At 35.5% G+C, this 19,131-nt stretch overlaps 1 protein-coding gene across 5 annotated transcripts in view; it reads right to left on the bottom strand.

Moving 5' to 3' along the window:
- NOL4 (nucleolar protein 4) overlaps window positions 1–19,131 on the bottom strand; it is a 428,346-nt gene that overhangs the window by 405,876 nt on the left and 3,339 nt on the right. The window lies entirely within an intron of this gene.

Here is a 19,131-nt window from a genome sequence, read left to right as displayed (position 1 = left end):
CTTCTGATTCCTTTAGCATTCTGCGCTTTGCGCAATTCCATGAAACTGGGGCCATCTTCAGAAAAAGGTATCAGGAAAACAGGGAGATAAAACATTGTAATGGTAGCTCACACACACTCTTTGGACCACAGAGGCCTGTTTTCCTTGTTCCTCTGGAAAAGAGTTTTTGGTCCTCAGAGTTTTAGGTCCCTCCCTGGAAGCACTGCCTCTACCAGCAGCAATGCAGTCCCATGTCCGACGGCCCCCATTGTAGGGCTTTCAGTGAAATTAAAAGGGAAAAAAGTGATTCCCCCACATTCTTCAGGTGGCAGGGGCCCTTTTTTTCTGATCCGCTGGCCAAATTACCCTAGAATTTGTATGGTCTGCTGTCATCCTGCAGTTCCATGACTGAGACTAACTTGCAATTAAACCCAGGAGATAAAACAGCAGGAAAAACTAACCTGAATACTCACCCCTTGGACTATTGTGCTTGTTGTTCGCTTCCAACCCCATGCTACCTTTTATTGTTTGTTTTTCAGAGTTCTCAAGCAGTGGTGCTTTATACTGTTTCCAGAGTTTTCAGTGTAATCAGTGACAGCGATAGTCCATGATAAGGTTTATGGCAGCATCTTAGAAACAAAAAATCTTGAGTCCTAGCCATATCTAAATCCCTAATTCATTTTAACAAGTTCCCTAGGTAACTAGCAAGCACATTAAACTAAGAGATGTCCTGAGCTAGAACCCTGGAATAGGATTCAAACAGGTCTTGGAATCTAAGAAGATTCACATAAATCCTTCAATGAGGTCCAAAATATAAATTCTAACACACACACATAAATAAACAAACGTGTTTTTAAAATAAAAAGATAATTATCATAATTCAGTGGGAAGGGGAGCTTGAAACAGAAAAAAATAAAATAAAATGATCGATCATATGGAAACGGTAAAGAAAATCATGGTAGAGATGTTTGAGTAGGTATTTGTGAAGCCACAAAAATAATCAAGACCAGTAACATTGGGAAAATGTTAATGATAATAATTTTAAATGAAAAAGCACAATTCACAGTTATATTAAACTATGGTTATAACTCTAAAAAGTATGCCAGTTACTACATTTTAGAAAATAATCAACTCAGAAGAAAGCAACCAGGAAGTCATGGAAACTGGGAACCAAGAGGAATGACTCATTAGAAGAAAGAGTTCTAAATAAGTCAGATTATGGTAGACACCATTTTGTTCCCTTTCTAGCATCCATTATCCCCTCCCCTTCTCAAGCTCTCTAATATTTTTTTGCAGATATCAGTGTATATAAGTTGGTTAGACTCTGAACTAAACTAAAACCCACAAGAGATTATAGTATAAAACCTAAAAGTATCTAACTGATACTGAGAAATGTAACTTCAGTATTCCCAACAATGGTAACAGTTCAACCAGTGTTTTCTCTCTCTCTCTCTCTTTATTCAAGCCACATGGAAATACAAATAATCAAAAAGTGGTTTGCTAAACATGGACTGAATGAGGTTATAATCATACCAAGTGATTAAGTTGTGGCAACAGGCTCATCTGGATAGAAACATTTTTGCATATAATAAGAACATATCTTTAGGAAACACTAAGTTCTTCTGTCTTCATGACAGTATATTATCAGCATCACCAATGTGTACATCTTTAACTCATACTTCTGTGGCTAATCAAATACCACATATAACTTTCTATAATAATACATAAAGCTCTTTAGCCACTGTGAAGTTGTTCAGTATACAAAAAAAGTTAAATCTGAAAGGTGTAGATGATACACACACACCTAAATATCAATTTTTTTTTCATTTAATACATGCTAATTTATACTTATTTGCTAAACTTTTGTGATAGGACAAAGATCTTTTCTTTAAGTATGAACGTACTAATCAACATCCCAAGTGTATAAGCCCTTGAAAATGTGTCTATGATTTCCAGTTTTAGTTAAAGTTAAAGGAGGAGTTAGTCATTACTTGTAAAGTAAACTAGATGGTGCAGAAACCTAAGTTTTCTGATTTTTTCTTATTTCCCCATTGTTTTTAGCGATTCACATTTATTTTGAGACTTTATAAAGTGCTGAATTTAAGTTACTGTACTCACTTTACCAGTTTATAAAATATTCAAATCGCATGATTATAACAAATGAAACTACCAAAAAAGAATGTGGGAGGGGCACCTGGGTGACTCGGTTGGTTAAGCTTCCAACTTCAGCTCAGGTCATGATCTCGTGGTTCATGGGTTCAAGCCCTCCATTGGGCTCCATGCTGACAGCTCAGAACCTGGAGCCTGCTTTGGATTCTGTGTCTCCCTCTCTCTCTTCCCCTCTTCCTGCTCAATCTCTCTCTCTCTCTCTCAAAAATAAATAAACATTTGAAAAGCTATTAAAAAAAGAATGTGGGAACGACATATAAACAATAATATGCATACAATTCAATTTCATGAGCGCAAAGCGCAAGGAACTACAGGGTAGACTACTATAAACAAGTTTGTTCACACCCTGGGAATCAGTGTGTTATAGAGGGAAGAGCGATAGAGCTTTGGCTAATTCATTAGCTTGTGAGGCTCTATTATGAGATCTTTTATTATATTTTCAAGCAAAATACCACTTAGTCTTACAGTTTAGTTGCCATTCTGTCACTTTAAAATGACTTTGAATATCACATATTAATTAACCGTGTTGATTTTAAAGTTTAAGTTCTAGAGGGTGATCTTTTTTTCCCTTACTTGAAAATTCTAGGGGACCTATTACTCTTACACTCTATGTATCAACAACAGAGCAATGCAAATTAGCTGAAGGGTATTTATTCATAATACCTCCTTTATTAAGTAGAGATCCATGTATAATGGAATGGACCTATGAATTGTTTATATGAGGATAGAGATGGTTTAAGAAAAAGTTTTTACTCATTATAGTAGATAAGCATGGCCCCTCTGCTATCTTATTAATTATGAATTTGTAGATAAAGCCTCCTTTAATAGGTAGTTCAAGGTAAATGTCATCCTACCCCTGTTCAAATTAACTCTAATTTTAAATTAACATATTCCAAATTAGTGAAACCAAACAAATCATCAAATGACTTATTTTATAATGGTAGCTTTTATAGAGCAAGATTAATTAAAACAAATATACCAAAATTCCTCCATGACCTCAGGTAAACACCAAAGAGTATGTAAGCAGAGACTACTAAGGGAACAATGACCCACATCTCCAATTCAAACAACCCTTTGATATTAGATTTGAAAATCTCATCTAATTAGGTCAATTGGTTAGAGCATGATGCTAATATGGCCTAGCTAGTCATTAGATCCTCATATATGCCACCTAGCTTTGTGCTCTAGATTAAACCTCTAAAGCCCTCTAGCCATCTGGCAAGTACAGTTAGGTCCAAATGTAAGCATCCTCCTTTGAACCCCCTCATCTTGGCACTCCATCAGAGAATAAGACTTCAAAAATATTTGAACTTTATTCCAATAACTGCTACCTTTATACATAATGATGACTCATAAATCTGCAAGTAATAGTTCCTGAAAAGACATGATAACTTTTAAAAAGGAAGAAAAATAACCACTAATAACAAAACACTAGCTCTCTGCTTATAAGACAGGTTATCCCTTTTTATTACCAAAACTAAGCTTCCCAGTTACTGAACTTATCTTCTGAATCTCCTTCTCAACCTTCCAGTTTCGAACAGCTCCCAACAGTGGTAAGATCTGTAACTGTGAGAGAAACTACCACAAATGAATACTTGATTTATTAGGAAGAGTAGAACTTAAGAGCCCACTGAATAAACCTCAGGTAGAAAGAAAGAAAATCAAAACAAAGATTTTCCCTTCTCAACACAGAGAAGGGGAAAGGATTCCCAGTTCCCAGGAAGACTTTAAAACAGAAGATACCTATCTGTGTTATTTCCTATTTCCTAGCCCACAATTGTTAGGTGGTTCTCCTTTAAAATGCATATTTGGGGCACTTGAGTGGCTCAGTCAGTTAAGCATCTGACTTTGGCTCAGGTCATGATCTCATGGTTCAGGAGTTTGAGCCCCATATTAGGCTCTGGAGCCTGCTTCGGATTCTGTGTCCCCCTCTCTCTCCGCCCCTCCCATTCTCCTGCTGCCTCTCTCTAAAGTAAATAAACAGTAAAAAAAAATTTTAATAAAATAAAATGCATATTATGTTAAAATAATTATTTTAAAATAAAATTATAGAATGGTTATTCCTAATAAAGGATATTATATTTTGCTGTATCTTCTGTGTATTTTTTTCAAAAATACTCCAACATACATTAATATAATTATGTAAATAATAATAATCTCTTCTGATATGTGTACTGTTCTGTCTTGATCCTCCCATGAAAAACCTAAAACAGTAAGCTACCTTGTATTCTCTTTAGGAGATAGAAATATAATGAAATAAAAATCGTTTAAAAATAAAGACATTAAGAGAAAAAGCAAAGTTATATATATATATATATATATGCATATATATACACATATGTAAATTTAATGATGGCTCATATTGTGAATATATACATATATATTCCTAATAATATATATGGATATATGTGTGTGTATATACATATATATACATATACACACACATATATATGTGTATATACATATATATATACACACACATATATACACATATATACATATATTATTAGGAACATATATGTATATATTCACAATATAAGCCATCATTAAATTTTTCAAATGATGTTAGAATTTTGTATTTTACTACTAAATTATGGACCATCTCATCAAAAATCATAAAAATAGCAAGACATTAGGCAATAGGTGGAAAGAACATTTAAATTATTCCCATCTGTATCTTAAACCATAAATAGTCATAGTCAAATATGCTTTTTAAAAAGTTGACTTGTTTTATTTTTTTAATCTTTATTTATTTATTTTGAGAGAGCACACATGTGCACGAGCAGAGGAGGGGCAGAGAGAGAGAGGGAGAGAGTGAATCCCAACCAGTCTCCAGACTGTCAGCACAGAGCCCGATGCGGGGCTCAATCTCACACCATGAAATCTTGACCTGAACTGAAATCAAGAGTTGGACATTTAACCAACTGAGCCACCCAGGCACCCCAAAGTTGACCTTTTTAATTGTGCATGAGCTTTTGAGAAGATTTGTACCAAGGAACTATGTATAAGTTTTCTTTTGCTGTGTAACCTGCAGATCGGGTGGCTTGAAACTTCACAAAATTACTATCTCACAATTTCTGTGGGTCAGAAGTACAGCACATTTTAAGGGTCCTCTGCTCAGGTTCCCACAAAGCTGAAATCAAAGTGTCAGCCAGCTACATTCTCATTTGGAAGCTCGCTTCCAAGTTTCCTTTGGTTGTTGGCAGAATCCATTCCCTTGTGGTTGTAGGACTTAAGTCCCTGTTGTTTTCCTATCTGTCTTCAAAGCATGCATGCTCTCAGCTCCTAGAGACTGCTGTCAGCTCTTAGCCACATGGTCCCCTCCATCTCAGACTTTGAAACTCTATTTCTTCTGCAATGAGCCAAAGAAAAACTCTCTGCTTTTAACAGGCTAATATGATTAAGTCAAACCTACTGAAAGAGTCCTCTTTCTTAAAGTCAACATATAACAACATATAACATATAACATATGTTGACTTTCTTAAAGTCAACATATAACATAACAAAACTGTGGGAGTGACACAGCTCATCATATTCACGGGTTCTACCCACACTCACAAAGGGAGGGGATTAAACTAGTGTGAGGGTCATTTGGAAGTCATCTCAGAATCCTGCCTATTACAGTGTACAAAAATTAAAGGATAACAGGGAAGATTCATAGTGGCAGAGACAGGCAGGTGGGTATAAAATCAATGAAGTATGAGCAAGATTTAAAATACTGCTTTAAAGCATAACGGCCATTTTAATAAATATTTGAAACATTAGCTTGACTTTGAAAAGGCCTGAGCTTGAATAAGTATTCTTTTTTTTTTTTTTTTAAGATTTTTAAGTAACCTCTATACCCAACATGTGCTTGAATTCATGAACCCTGAGATCAAGAGTTACGTGCTTTCCCAACTGAGCCAGCTAGGTGCCTCTTGAGTAAGTATTCTATACAGAATGTTCCAGTTGGGTTTTTAGAAGGATTTCTCTGGGAAGTCTTTATAACTGTGGAGATAGTAACAACTAAAAGATGAACAATCATTTCTCCTCAACTCCAAGAGCAAAGAAACAAAAAATCCTGTTTATTATAAGATGGCTTGATTCATATTCCTATTAGTGCCTTTAAATTTTTTCTTACATTTCATAATTTCTATTTTTAACATTTTATTGGACTTGTCTGAGATTTGTACAGCCTGATTTAATTATACATAATTCGATTATAACATCAGGTTACTAAATTATAATCACAAACTGCTTGATACTTTGAATACTTATATAATCTGTAACTATAACATTTCAAACAGTGTGGCGAGTCAAAGGAACTATTTAGCTGCTGTTTTACTCATCTGATATATATTCCACAATATAAACTGCTGAAAGACATCAAGTCTCTACCTATAAGACCTAAATCATGACATCCCTGCTCAAACACTTTTGGGAGCTGTCATTCCCTATAGAATGAAGTCCAAACATTTTGACATGACAATAGGGGTGTCCCATAATTTTGCCCCAGCCTAATTTCCCAACTTCATCTTTCATCATACCCTACACTTCAACTATTCTTGACTGTGCACCATCCCCTAAACGTGCCTTTGATGAAACAACCTCCCCCATCATACCAACACCAAACATATACCATTGTTTTGTGGATGTCAAGGATTTGTATAGCTAAGATATTATTTTTATGTTGTGTTGGTTAAGTACAGAGGCACCCTTTGTAATAAAAAAGGTGATAATTTAGTTGAAGGGTAAGCTCTTAAACACAATGTTCTACCGTGAGGCAAAATTGCACTATAGATTAATTATTTATAAATTGGTATATGCATACCCCAGGTGAAGAAGAAAATATTAAAACATATGCATTGAGTTTTTTTTAATTTAGTTTTTAGATAGAGACAGAGTGCAAGCCGGAGTGGGGCAGGGAGAGGGAGACACAAAATCCGAAGCAGGTTCAAGGCTCTGAGCTGTCAGCACAAAGCTTGACGTGGGGCTTCAACTCACAAACCATGAGTTCATGACCCAAGCTGAAGTTGGCTGCTTAACTGACTGAGCCACCCAGGCGGCCCAAAACTTTTGTGTATTTTAATCTCAGTACTATATATTTATATTTTTGAGTATTTTAATTTAATTATTTAATTTTAATTTAATTATTGTGTTAATTATTGATACAGTAGTATACCTACATAATCTATAAAATATATATATCAGGGACATGTTCATTTTTTTATCAACTGGAGTGCATTATTGTAAAAGTCTGAAGATCATGTCGAGGACTCTGGAATCCAACTTAAATGGTTTCCACCTGAACTCTTCCATCTGAACACTTTGAAGTTATGTGACTTTAAAAAGTCACCTTAGGAGTACCTGACTGGCTGAGACGGTTGAGTGTCCAACTCCTGATTTCAGCTCAGATTATGATCTCACGGTTCATGGGATGGAGCCCCGCATTCCCTCTGCTCTGACTACACGGAGCCTGCTTGGGATCCATTCATTCTCTCTCTCTCTCTCTCTCTCTCTCTCTCTCTCTCTCCCCTCCCCATCCCCACTCATGTGAGTATGCACATGCTCTCTCAAAATAAACATTAGAAAATAATACAATAAAAAGTCATCTTAAACCACAATTTTTTCAAGTGTGTAATAAAAAGCATTAACGACCATCGGACTATTGCCAACATTAAAGGGGATGGTATTTCCCTCAAAGTGATTATCCCAATCCTTAACCTCTGGTAAGGACTCGATAAATGTGAGGCATTATTATTGTTATTAATAGTGATACATTCAATACTTGCATAGGCTAAGAAAGAAGCATGTCCATTGAAGAGATCTAGATGAGGAGCAAAGTCACCAGTTTCCAGTCTTGAAGGGTGCTTACCCTTGTGCACTGCTGGTGGCACTACAAGATGGTGCAACTGCTATGGAAAACAGTATGACAGTTCCTCAAAAGAACTAAAATTATAACTACTCCAGCAATCCCACTTGTGGGGTATCTAAAAAGAATTATAGATCTAAAAGAAAATATCTACAGGTAGTATCTATTACCTATAGATATAAAGACTATATATCCAAAAGAATTGAAAACAGGATCTTGAGGAATATTCCCACACCCATATTCATAGCAGTACTACTCACAATAGCCAAGGGGTTGAAGGAACCCAAATGTCCATCAACAGATGAGTAGATGGAGAAAATGTGGTCTATACATAGAATGGCATGTTATTCAGACTTAAAAAGGAAGGAAATCCTGCCATATACTATGACATGGATGGCTTCTAAGGACATTTTGCTAAGTGAAATAAGTCAATCACAAAAAGACAAATACTGTAGGATTCCACTTATAAGAGGTATCTAACGTAGTCGTATCCATAGAAACAGAAAGTAGAATGGTGGTTACCAGGGACTAGAAGAAGGGAGAGAGGGGAGGAAATTGTTACTTAATGGGTACAGAGTTTCAGTTTTACAATATAGAAAGGTTCTGGACCTCTGTTGTATGATAATGTCTGTAGTTAATACTTTTTTCTGTTTTCACTCATATGTGGAATTTGAGAAACATAACAGAAGACCATGGAGGGAGGGAAGTGGAAAATAGTAGTTACAAACAGAGAGGAAGGGAGGCAAACCATAAGAGACTCTTAAATACAAAGAACAAACTGAGGGTTGATGGGGGGGTGGGTGAGAGGGGAAAATTAGTGATGGGCATTGAGGAGAGCATTCGTTGGGTTGAGCACTGGGCATTGTATGTAAGCGATGAACCTTGGGAATCTACTCCTGAAGCCAAGAGCACACTGTATACACTGCACGTCAGCTAATTTAACAATAAACTGTATTTTTTTAAAATATTTATTTTTGAAAGAGAGAGAGCATGAGTGGGGGAGGGACAGAGAGAGAGGGGACAAAGGATCCCAAGCGGACTCTTCACTGCAAGCTGAGAGCCCAATGCAGGGCTCAAACTCACAAACGGTGAAATCATGACCTGAGACAAAGTCGAACGCCAACTGACTGAGCCACCCAGATGCCCCTGTACTTAATATTTTCAACTGTACAATTAAAAATGGTTATAATTGGGGCACCTGGGTGGCTCAGTAAGTTAAGCATCTGACTTCAGCTCAGGTCATGATCTCACAGCTCATGAGTTCGAGCCCCACGTCAGGCTCTGTGCTGACAGCTCAGAGCCTGGAGCCTGCTTCCAATTCTACGTGTGTGTCTCTCTCTCTCTGTCCTTCCTCACTCCTGCTCTGTCTCTCTGTCCCTGTATCTCTCTCTCTCTCAAAAATAAATAAATATTAAAAAAAATTTTAATGGTTATGATTAATTTTTTGTTATGTGTTTTTACACGAATTTTAATTAATTAATTAATTACATTTAGTGGAAAAAGCATCCAATTTCGCTATGAAACTGGCTAATGTATGATGGTAAATAAGAATGTCCCATCATGTGGTGTTGGTCTAGGAAGTTTCTCATTTATTCCATTTATACTGAGCACAAGGATACATCACACATTATTCAATCACTGGAGATCAAATCCCTTCCTTCAAAGGTTTTTGGGAAAATTACCAAATTATTATGCAATGGTTATATTGTTTGGTATGGTATGGTAAGAATATGATAGATTCAAGAGATATTAAGTTCACAGAGTTAATAGTATTCTGTTGAGTACTGACTATGAGAGGAGAGGAAAAGGGGGAAATAAAAAATGTCCCATTGATTTTTGCCTTCGGATAGGTAAGTTGTATTGTCGTGCATGCAGAGAATTAATTTAAAAAGAAAAAGCAAAAGAAAAGATGAACAAAATTAATAAGCTTACAGCAAGATTCATCAAGAAAAAGAAAGATAGGGGCGCCTGGGTGGCGCAGTCGGTTAAGCGTCCGACTTCAGCCAGGTCACGATCTCGCGGTCCGTGAGTTCGAGCCCCGCGTCGGGCTCTGGGCTGATGGCTCAGAGCCTGGAGCCTGTTTCCGATTCTGTGTCTCCCTCTCTCTCTGACCCTCCCCCGTTCATGCTCTGTCTCTCTCTGTCCCAAAAATAAATTTAAAAAGTGGAAAAAAATTAAAAAAAAAAAAAAAAAAAAAGAAAAAGAAAGACAGGGGCCAATAAAATCAGAAATGAAAAAAGAGAAGTTATAACAGACATCACAGAAATACAAAAAATATGAGACTATTATGAACAATTACAGAACAAATAATTAGAAAACCTAAAAGAAATGAATAAATTCCTAGAAACATATACTCTTTCAAGATTGAATCAGGAAGAAACAGAAAATCTCAACAGAGTGGTTACTGGTAATGAAGATGAATCAGTAATCACAAAACTCCCGACAAACACAAGGCAAGGACCAGACAGCTGCAGAGGTGAATTCTACCAAACATTTAAAGAATAGTTAATACCTATCCTTCTCAAACTCCAAAAATGAAAGAGGAAAGAATGTTTGCAAGCTCATTCTATGCGGCCAGCATTATCCTGGTGTACCAACCAGACAGACACAAAAAGGAAAAGTATAGGCCAATATCCCTATGAAGACAGACCCAAAAATCTTTAACAAACCAAATCCAACAATACATTTAAAAGATCATGCACCATGATCAAGTGGGATTTATTCCAGGGATGCAAATCTGCAAAATCAATCAACATTGTATATACCACATTAATAAAATTAAGGATAAAAATCATATGATTATCACAAGAGATGCAGAAAAGCATTTAACAAAATTCAACATCCATTTATGATAAAAATTCTCAACAAAGTAGGTAAAGAGGGAACATGCCTCAAAATAATAAAGGCCATATATGACAACTCAAAACCTGAAAGCTTTTCCTCTAAGATCAGGAAGAAGAGAAGAATGCCCACTCTCACCACTTTTATTCAGTACAGTACTGGAAGTCCTCACCACTGCAATTGAATAAGAAAAATAAATAAAAGGCATCCAAATTAGAAAAAAAATAGAAGAGGGGGCGCCCAGGTGGCCCAGTTGGTTACGCATCCAACTCTTGATCTCAGCTCAGGTCATGATCTCAGGCTTTGTAAGTTCGAGCCCCATGTTGGGCTCTGTGCTGATGGTGCATAGCCTGTTTGGGATGCCGTCTCTCCTTCTCTCTGCCCTTTCCTGGCTTGTGTGCATGCTCTCTCTCGATATAAATAAATAAACCTTAAAAAAATTAGAAAAAAAAGCAAAACATCAGTATTGTTAAGTACTGTTAAGATGTCCATACTACCCAAAGCAATCTAGAGATTCAAAGCAATCGTTATCAAACTACCAATGGTGTTTTTCAAAGAACTAGAATAAATAATCCTAAAATTTGTACGGAACCAGGAAAGACTCTAAATAGCTAAAGCAATATTGAGAAAAAGAAAACTGGAGGTATCACTCTCCTAGATTTCAAACTATACTATAAAACTATAGCAATCCAATCAGATGATACTGGCATAAGAACAGACACATAGATCAGTGGAACAGAACAGAGATCCCAGAAGGAAACTCATGCTTCTATGGTCAGTTAATCTACAACAAAGGAGACAAGCATACACAATGGGGAAAAAATAGTCTCTTCAATAAATGGTGTTTGGAAAACCGGACAGCTACATGGGACAGAATGAAGGCAGACCACCTTCTTACACCATACACAAAAATAAATTCAAAATGGATTAAAGACTTAAATATAAGCCCTGAAACCAGAAAACTACTAGAAGAAAACAAAAGCAGTAAGTTTCTTGACATTTACCTTTCACAAAGGTAAAAAGAAACAAATGGGACTACATCAAACTAAAAAGCCTTTTTTTTTTTTTTTAACATTTATTCATTTTTGAGACAGAGAGAGACAGAGCATGAACGGGGGAAGGTCAGAGAGAGAGGGAGACACAGAATCCGAAACAGGCCCCACCCAGGCTCCGAGCTGTCAGCACAGAGCCCGACGCGGGGCTCAAACTCACAGACCGCGAGATCATGACCTGAGCCGAAGTCGGCCGCCCAACCGACTGAGCCACCCAGGCGCCCCAGAAAAAAAAGCCTTTTGACAGCAAAGAAAACCATCAACAAAACAAAAAGGCAATCTACTAAATGGGAGAAGATATTTGCAAATGACATTTCTGATAAGAGGCTGACACTTAAAATATATAAAGAACTCATAAAACTCAGTATTGACAAAACAAAATCCAATTAAAAATCATCAGGGAAATATAAATCAAAACCACAATGATAGACCACCTCACACCTGTTGGAAAGGCAACTATCAAAAAGGCAAGAAATAACAAGTGTTGACAAGGATGTGGAGAAATGGGAAGGCTTATGTGCCATAGGTAGAAATGTAAATTGTGCAGCCACTATGGAAAACAATGTAGAGGTTCCTCAAAAACAGTAAAAATAGAAATAGCATAGGATCCCATAATCCAGCAATTCCACCTCTAGGTATTTATTAAAAAAAAAAAAAAACACCTATTTGAAAAGATGCATGCATCCCTCTGTTCATCACAGCATTATTTACAATAGCCAAGGTATGGAAGCAACCTGAATGTCCATTGATAGATAAGTGGATAAAGAAGACGTAGCTATAAATATACAATATAACTCAGCCATAAAAAAGAATAAAATCTTGACTGCTTGCGCCGACATGGATGGGCCTAAAAGATATTTGCTGAGTAAAATACGTCAGAGAAAGACAAATACGGTGTGATTTCACTTATATGTGGAATCCCAAAAACAAAACAATCGAGGAAACAAAAAAGAAAGAGACTCAGATACAGAAAACAAACTGATGGTTGACAGAGGAGAGGGAGATAGGGAGATGGATGAAAAGGACAAGGGGATTAAGAGGGACAAACTTCCAGTTAGAAGATAAATAAGACATGGGAACACAGTGTCCAAAACAGTCAATAATATTGTAACAACTTTGTATGCTGACAGGTAAGTAGACACTGTGATCATTTTATGATGTACATAAATATCAAATCATGTTGTACACCTGAAACTACAATGATATTGTCTGGCAATTATTACTCAATTGAAAAAAAAGATAATCCTTAAAAAAAAGGTAGGGATTACAACAAATATTGATGCTTTCATTTATTCAATACTGTTTTTAAAGGAGCATTTGCTGTGCACCAAATAATGGACATAAATGGCACAATGATGCTAATGAAATATACACAGGAAGCGGGGGTGGGGGTGGGGGTGGGGAGGGAATATATTCCCAGGAAAATTATCATAAAAAGGAGCCTCTACATTTTTCAGAGTGTCCATTGGATGATTCATAGGCAAGCTATCATTTTAGTGCTTTCAATTTCTAAACAAAGGAGAGAAATACAGGTACTTTTTTTAAGCAGGAGGAAAAATGTACCATTTGTCACATTTCTGCTGTTCTCCTCTAAATTCACAATGTAATGTTAAATGCTATACTCAGTTATAAAATAGAAAGGCAAAATAGTAAATGCTTCTTTTTCGTAAAACTTTACTGTATTAGCTTAGGGAAATTATAAAATTGTATTGAATTTACCATTTTTTTTTCTGTTCCTCTTCCAATGTACAGTGCTAATAACTTTTTCTAAGTCTTTCAAATTATTGCATGGCTTCAAATCATTTTAATTTCTATTTGCCACCCTGAAATTATAATGAATGATTTATGAACTGTCATTTATTCTGGGAACCAAATATGTCATTTGGTTCACGATTTTAATGCTTAGCTGGATTCAGTCGAATAATAGGATATATTTCAGCACAATTCTTAAAAATGAGAATACAAAAGAGAAAAGGTATCAGCCTGGAAGACCTAGGATGAAGGAATGGAGAGAAGAAAAAGTCATTTGGGGTTATGCTCAGTTTGAGGTGCTTTGGGATATCCTGGTAGAAACAACCAGTAGAAATCGTGAAAATTCAGATCTGAATCTCAGAAGATAATGCATTAAGTCACCAAAACAAACGCACCTGAAGTCATGGACATGAATGTAATTACTCAGTGGAAAAAGGAATTCAAAACATATCCCAGTGAAATTATTTGATTTCAAGGATAAAGAAGTAAACAATCCATGAAATTTGGAAAAATAGGGTTGCCTTAGGATTTTACGGAACAAACACATTATCAACAATGTTCTGGTGGTAAAAGTAAAATAAAGAAATCACTTAGTCAAGTTGTTCTTTAGTTACAAAGGCAAAAGGCAAATATTTTTAATTGCATACAAACCTCAAAGAATAGAACACATATTCCTTTCCTTAGAAAAAGAAAAATGACCAGGAATTGTAGCCAACCAAGTGATGAATCCAATCAAAGAATTCAGAAAGAAAAAAAAAAGGTAAAAGAATAAATATTTAAATATACCAAAGGAAAAACAATTGTGAGAACCAAATTATATACTATAACAAAACCTTAACAATAAAACCAAATATAGTATATTATATGATATAATGAACATAACACAATAAAATATATAATTACAATAAATGTAACTTTAGATGTAATAAGTACAGGCAATATAATAAATGTAACAAAACAGAAGAACAGTGAAATAGGCTCACTCTTCACCTACCATTGGAGAAAATCAATAAGAATGAAATTGAAATCTGTTGTTGAAAAAAATGAATGGAATTCAATCTCTTAATGTTTTCTATTAACTTCAGGAAAAACACCTCTGAGAAGCATTTATTAATTACCAACTTTTTTAATTTTGTGTTTTTATTTTTCTTTTGTTACATTTTGATGTTTTATGCTTCTTACTTAAATTAGCATACAATTATCATCCCAGTTTTGGAAAATTATTTCTGCGTGTCCGTATCAATCAGTGTATCAATCACTATATCTAATCTTCTTTTGGTATATATGTTTAGACAGACATCTATAATGATGCTCATAATTAGCTAATGGTGGTTAAATCTGAATGGAGGGATTTAATGTGACTTAAAATTTCTTTCCCTTTCACTTAGGTTTTTTTAAATATTGAAAATGTATCACTTTTACAAAATAAAGTCATTTTTATTTTTTTAAAAATAAATATCTGAATAAATATACATTCATACAGATGTATTTTAACTCCTCGTGGCAGTGTAATTTTGAGTTTATCACATATACCTAATTACAATTACATCATGGTGTCCTTGCTTTCTTGGTAATACTTAGAAAAGCTTCTATTGTTTTTGTTTTTTTAGCATTTACTATGTGCCAGACAGATACTACATACGCTATATGCTTATGAATTATTATTAACTCTTATCCAAAAGTAGTTAGACAAGTATTATTAGTGGCATTTACAAAGAGGACACAGTGTCGTTAGTCAAGAAACTTCTGCTTACTTGCAGCTATCGGAAATCTTGAATCGGGATTTAACTCTTGCTCTAAAATCTATACCCTGCCCACTATGCCATGTTTCCTGCCATCTATTGCTGTTCATGACATTTATCTTATTATCCCAGAACTATCAAAAATGAATGTAATCTAAAACACAGCAGATTCATTTTATCTTGTATAAATAAAGTGTTGTATAAATACAACAGCCATTAGGGAAAGGTCTTTAGAGTCTTGACAGGAGACTGAAATTCCCAGAAGTTCTGCCGTATCCCTGCATTTGCTTCTTCATCTTTCCTCTATACTATGCATGAAGTCTAGAGTGTAAAATCTTGAGAAGTAGAATCTCAGCTGGTTAGGAGGGTTATTGAGGGAAAATAAATGAGTGCTGAGTCTTGCCCCTCTTCCCCCGCCCATTATACTTACTAACAAGACAAGGAAGAACCAATGGAAAAGTCAAGAACTGGTATTGTAGGAGATATGTGTGGGAGAGTCTTCATATATTAACAGAGTCTGATTTCCTCCATAAATTCAAGGGAATTATCTCTACAAGCCCTTGTCCCTAAATACACATGCCAAATTGGCCTCTTATAAGGGTATGCCCACTATTCTTGACAGCCTTAATTGGCACTGTGCTAGCGTTTTGATGTAGATGAGTTATTCCTCACAATTCTCAAGGAACCACTAAAGTCAGCTTATAAGCCACATTGCTGAGACTCGTACTTGGGATCTATTTGACCCCCAAAGACCTCTGCTATAGAGTTCTCCAAAATACCGCAATATAGAGAAAAATGCATTGGTTATCAACAGCAACGCCTGTCTTGAAAGTATAGGAGATAAGCAAAACTTTGTTTATATCTTAATTACTATTATTATGATTTGTCTGTGTCAGAGATATAAAGTATCCTAATGTGTGGCTAGCATTCAGTTCTGTTTTCTGGAATTTCTGTAGCAAATTTCAGATCCAAGGCCTAATATGCATGATGTGTGCCTCACGAGTGAAGTTAGGCCTGATAGCAATGTATATGAACTCCTTATGAGGAATTATTTCCTTCACTCTTGATACAGCATAGAGAATTTGTAACCAAAACCACAGAGAACTAAGAAAGCAGTAACTATTCATAAACCAGTCCATGAATATTCATTCTAATCACTATGTACTAATCAATTAGTATACACAGTAAGAACAAAATGAAATCTGAGTCTACAGATTGCAGAACTGAATACATCATCATCTTTAAATGACATAACTAAAGATAATACATTTTCCTTTCTGGATGAAAATTCATTTTATGTTCCCTAGTGGACTACATACACAGAAGGCAAAAATTGGACCTAAGTGTCCATTCCTACATATACATATACATATCCTACATACTCACATAATTGCATATTCATTGCTTTGTTTGCTTAAGACTGAAAAACAAATAAAATTGTGAGTCTGCCAAATTGCCTGTTTTAAACAATGTGGCGGGCCTTTAAAAAATACACAATAATGCATTCATCCAATACGAATAGAAAAATAATGAATTTTCTGGTTATTTCCTAAGTTTATCTTTCATACTACCAAGTGGTATCTATAATGTGTTTTGGTAGTTTGAATTACAAGTCGATGTTTCAATTAATTGTGGCCAAAACCAAAATGTCAACCAGGATGGAAAGCTTCAAAAAACAAACTAAACTGAAACTACCAAAAATGTAAAACAGAATAACCAAAGTAACACTAATTTAAAATGATCACTGATGAAACATATTTTATAGTCAACGTCAGACCTTTGCCATGTTTTTTTTTCAGAACTGTTTTAAGTTATTCACTTCACTCATTTAAATTTATGATATCTTTAACGAAAGAACACATAAAAATAATGGCGGTGGCGTGAACAAAACTTAGATGCAATGCTCAACAAACTGCACGTGCGCGTATATACACGTGTGTGCACGTGCATGCAGGCACACACGCAGATCCTCCTCCAGACCTAAAATGGCTGAGTTGCAGGATGTTGTTGCTTGGCGACCAAACAGTATCTCCTCAGCCACAGAGTAATCTAAACAGTGATAGATATGCCCCCCTCAGCTTTGGGCATGGCCAGGACAAATATTAAAGGGCATGTTTATCTTTCTAGTATCCTACATTTTCATTTGAAGTCTGTTGTCACTTGCTTGATTTTGTCATCAATTAAATTTAGATTTTAGGGGAAAGAGTATTTGCAAAGCTACAGCTATTCGTTTAAGAAAAGAGGTAGAATCAAGCTTCTTTCAGACTGAAAGCTAGTCCTGTTTCTATTAAGTCTATGTGCTGTGTCTACTCTGTTCTGGTACGACCTCCCAGTTGCGATCAGTCTCCCTTTCTTTCATTAAACACAAGCAGTTAATTAGCCCCAGCCTGTCCTCTTCCCTTCTGTCTGTCCCTTTTCAAGGTAGTAATGATGTCTAATTACCAGCAGCAGTGGGTTACTGCAACATCAGGCGCAAATCTCTCTGGCTGACAGCAAAGCTAGCCGCAAACCCTCAAAACTCAAACAGCTAGAATGATTCTTCCGTCTACTTGAAAATACCAAAAACAGTACTTTATTTCAGCCAAGATATGCCTTTGACTTTAAAATATATATATTTTTTTGTCTTTCTGGTGATTGTACTCCCGCTACTACAAGGAAAAACTCATTCTTAAGGAAGAAATAATTTGAGATGCGGAGAAACACATGATAAAAGGGGAACCTTTTATTTATTTTTTAACTTGTTGAAATGATGATTGGCTGTCTTTCAGGGAAGGCGGAGCCTATAATTCTATGAGAGGAGCAGCATAAAATTTTCATAAAGAGCAACAGAAGAGTTCATGAATTAAAAACCTCTTCAACATTTCAAAACAGGCTTGAATGAAGAGCAAAGCCCTTAAATACTACTACGTGGAAACCACTATCTAAGAATATCACCTGATGAATTACATTTTCTCCCATAAATACATGAAATCTTTACTGAAAAGAGAAATATGTGTTACTTTAGTATTCACCCTGAAGTTGTTTTTCTGTTAGATGTCTTAGCAATAATTCTTTATCAACTCTGCAAAAATTTTTGAATGAAAATACCGGTATCTGAACATGTGAATTCTGATTTGAATTACTGGCATCCATATTTATCTTACTGACTCTACAGCCATTACACAATTTATGTTATTTACAATTTTTTGTTAATGTTTTAAAAGGGCACATCCGTTTATACATATAGTGGATATACCCAAAGTATAAATTGGACCAATTCATACAGGGTGGAAACTATCTGACAGGTAAATGCAGGAACCTGACTTTAATGTAAAAGGAATGAAAAACAAACCTCCCAGCTAGCAATTGTTATGAAAAACATATAGAATATTATTAAATATTTAGGTAAATATACTTTAAATTATTATTTTATTTATTCAATTAGCCCAGTGTTCCCCTAAAGGAGAATACATTCTCATGCTTTGAATTCTCATTTACTTTGTCTAACAATAAGTTATTTTTAAAACTCAGGTTGAGTTACTCCTGATACAAATGAATCAAAGCACTTAATTCTCTACAACAGACTTCTGCTCATCCAGATGTAAATACACCTCAGTTCTAATCCAGACCCAGCTAGTTCTCATTATTTAGTAAAGCAAGACAGTAATCTCACCATTGTCTTTAGCAATGCCACGTTCAAAGAGAAGGCTGTGTTTGTAGATCTACCTCCCAGAAAATTCCAACAACAGTACTTTTTGGAAAAAAA

The sequence above is a fragment of the Herpailurus yagouaroundi genome, unplaced genomic scaffold, assembly GCF_014898765.1.
Source record: "Herpailurus yagouaroundi ecotype Mexico unplaced genomic scaffold, PumYag 142, whole genome shotgun sequence".
Classification (NCBI taxonomy): domain Eukaryota; kingdom Metazoa; phylum Chordata; class Mammalia; order Carnivora; family Felidae; genus Herpailurus; species Herpailurus yagouaroundi.
The sequence above is the reverse complement of the archived record's forward strand: the minus strand, read 5'-3'. Positions and strand labels throughout refer to the sequence as shown.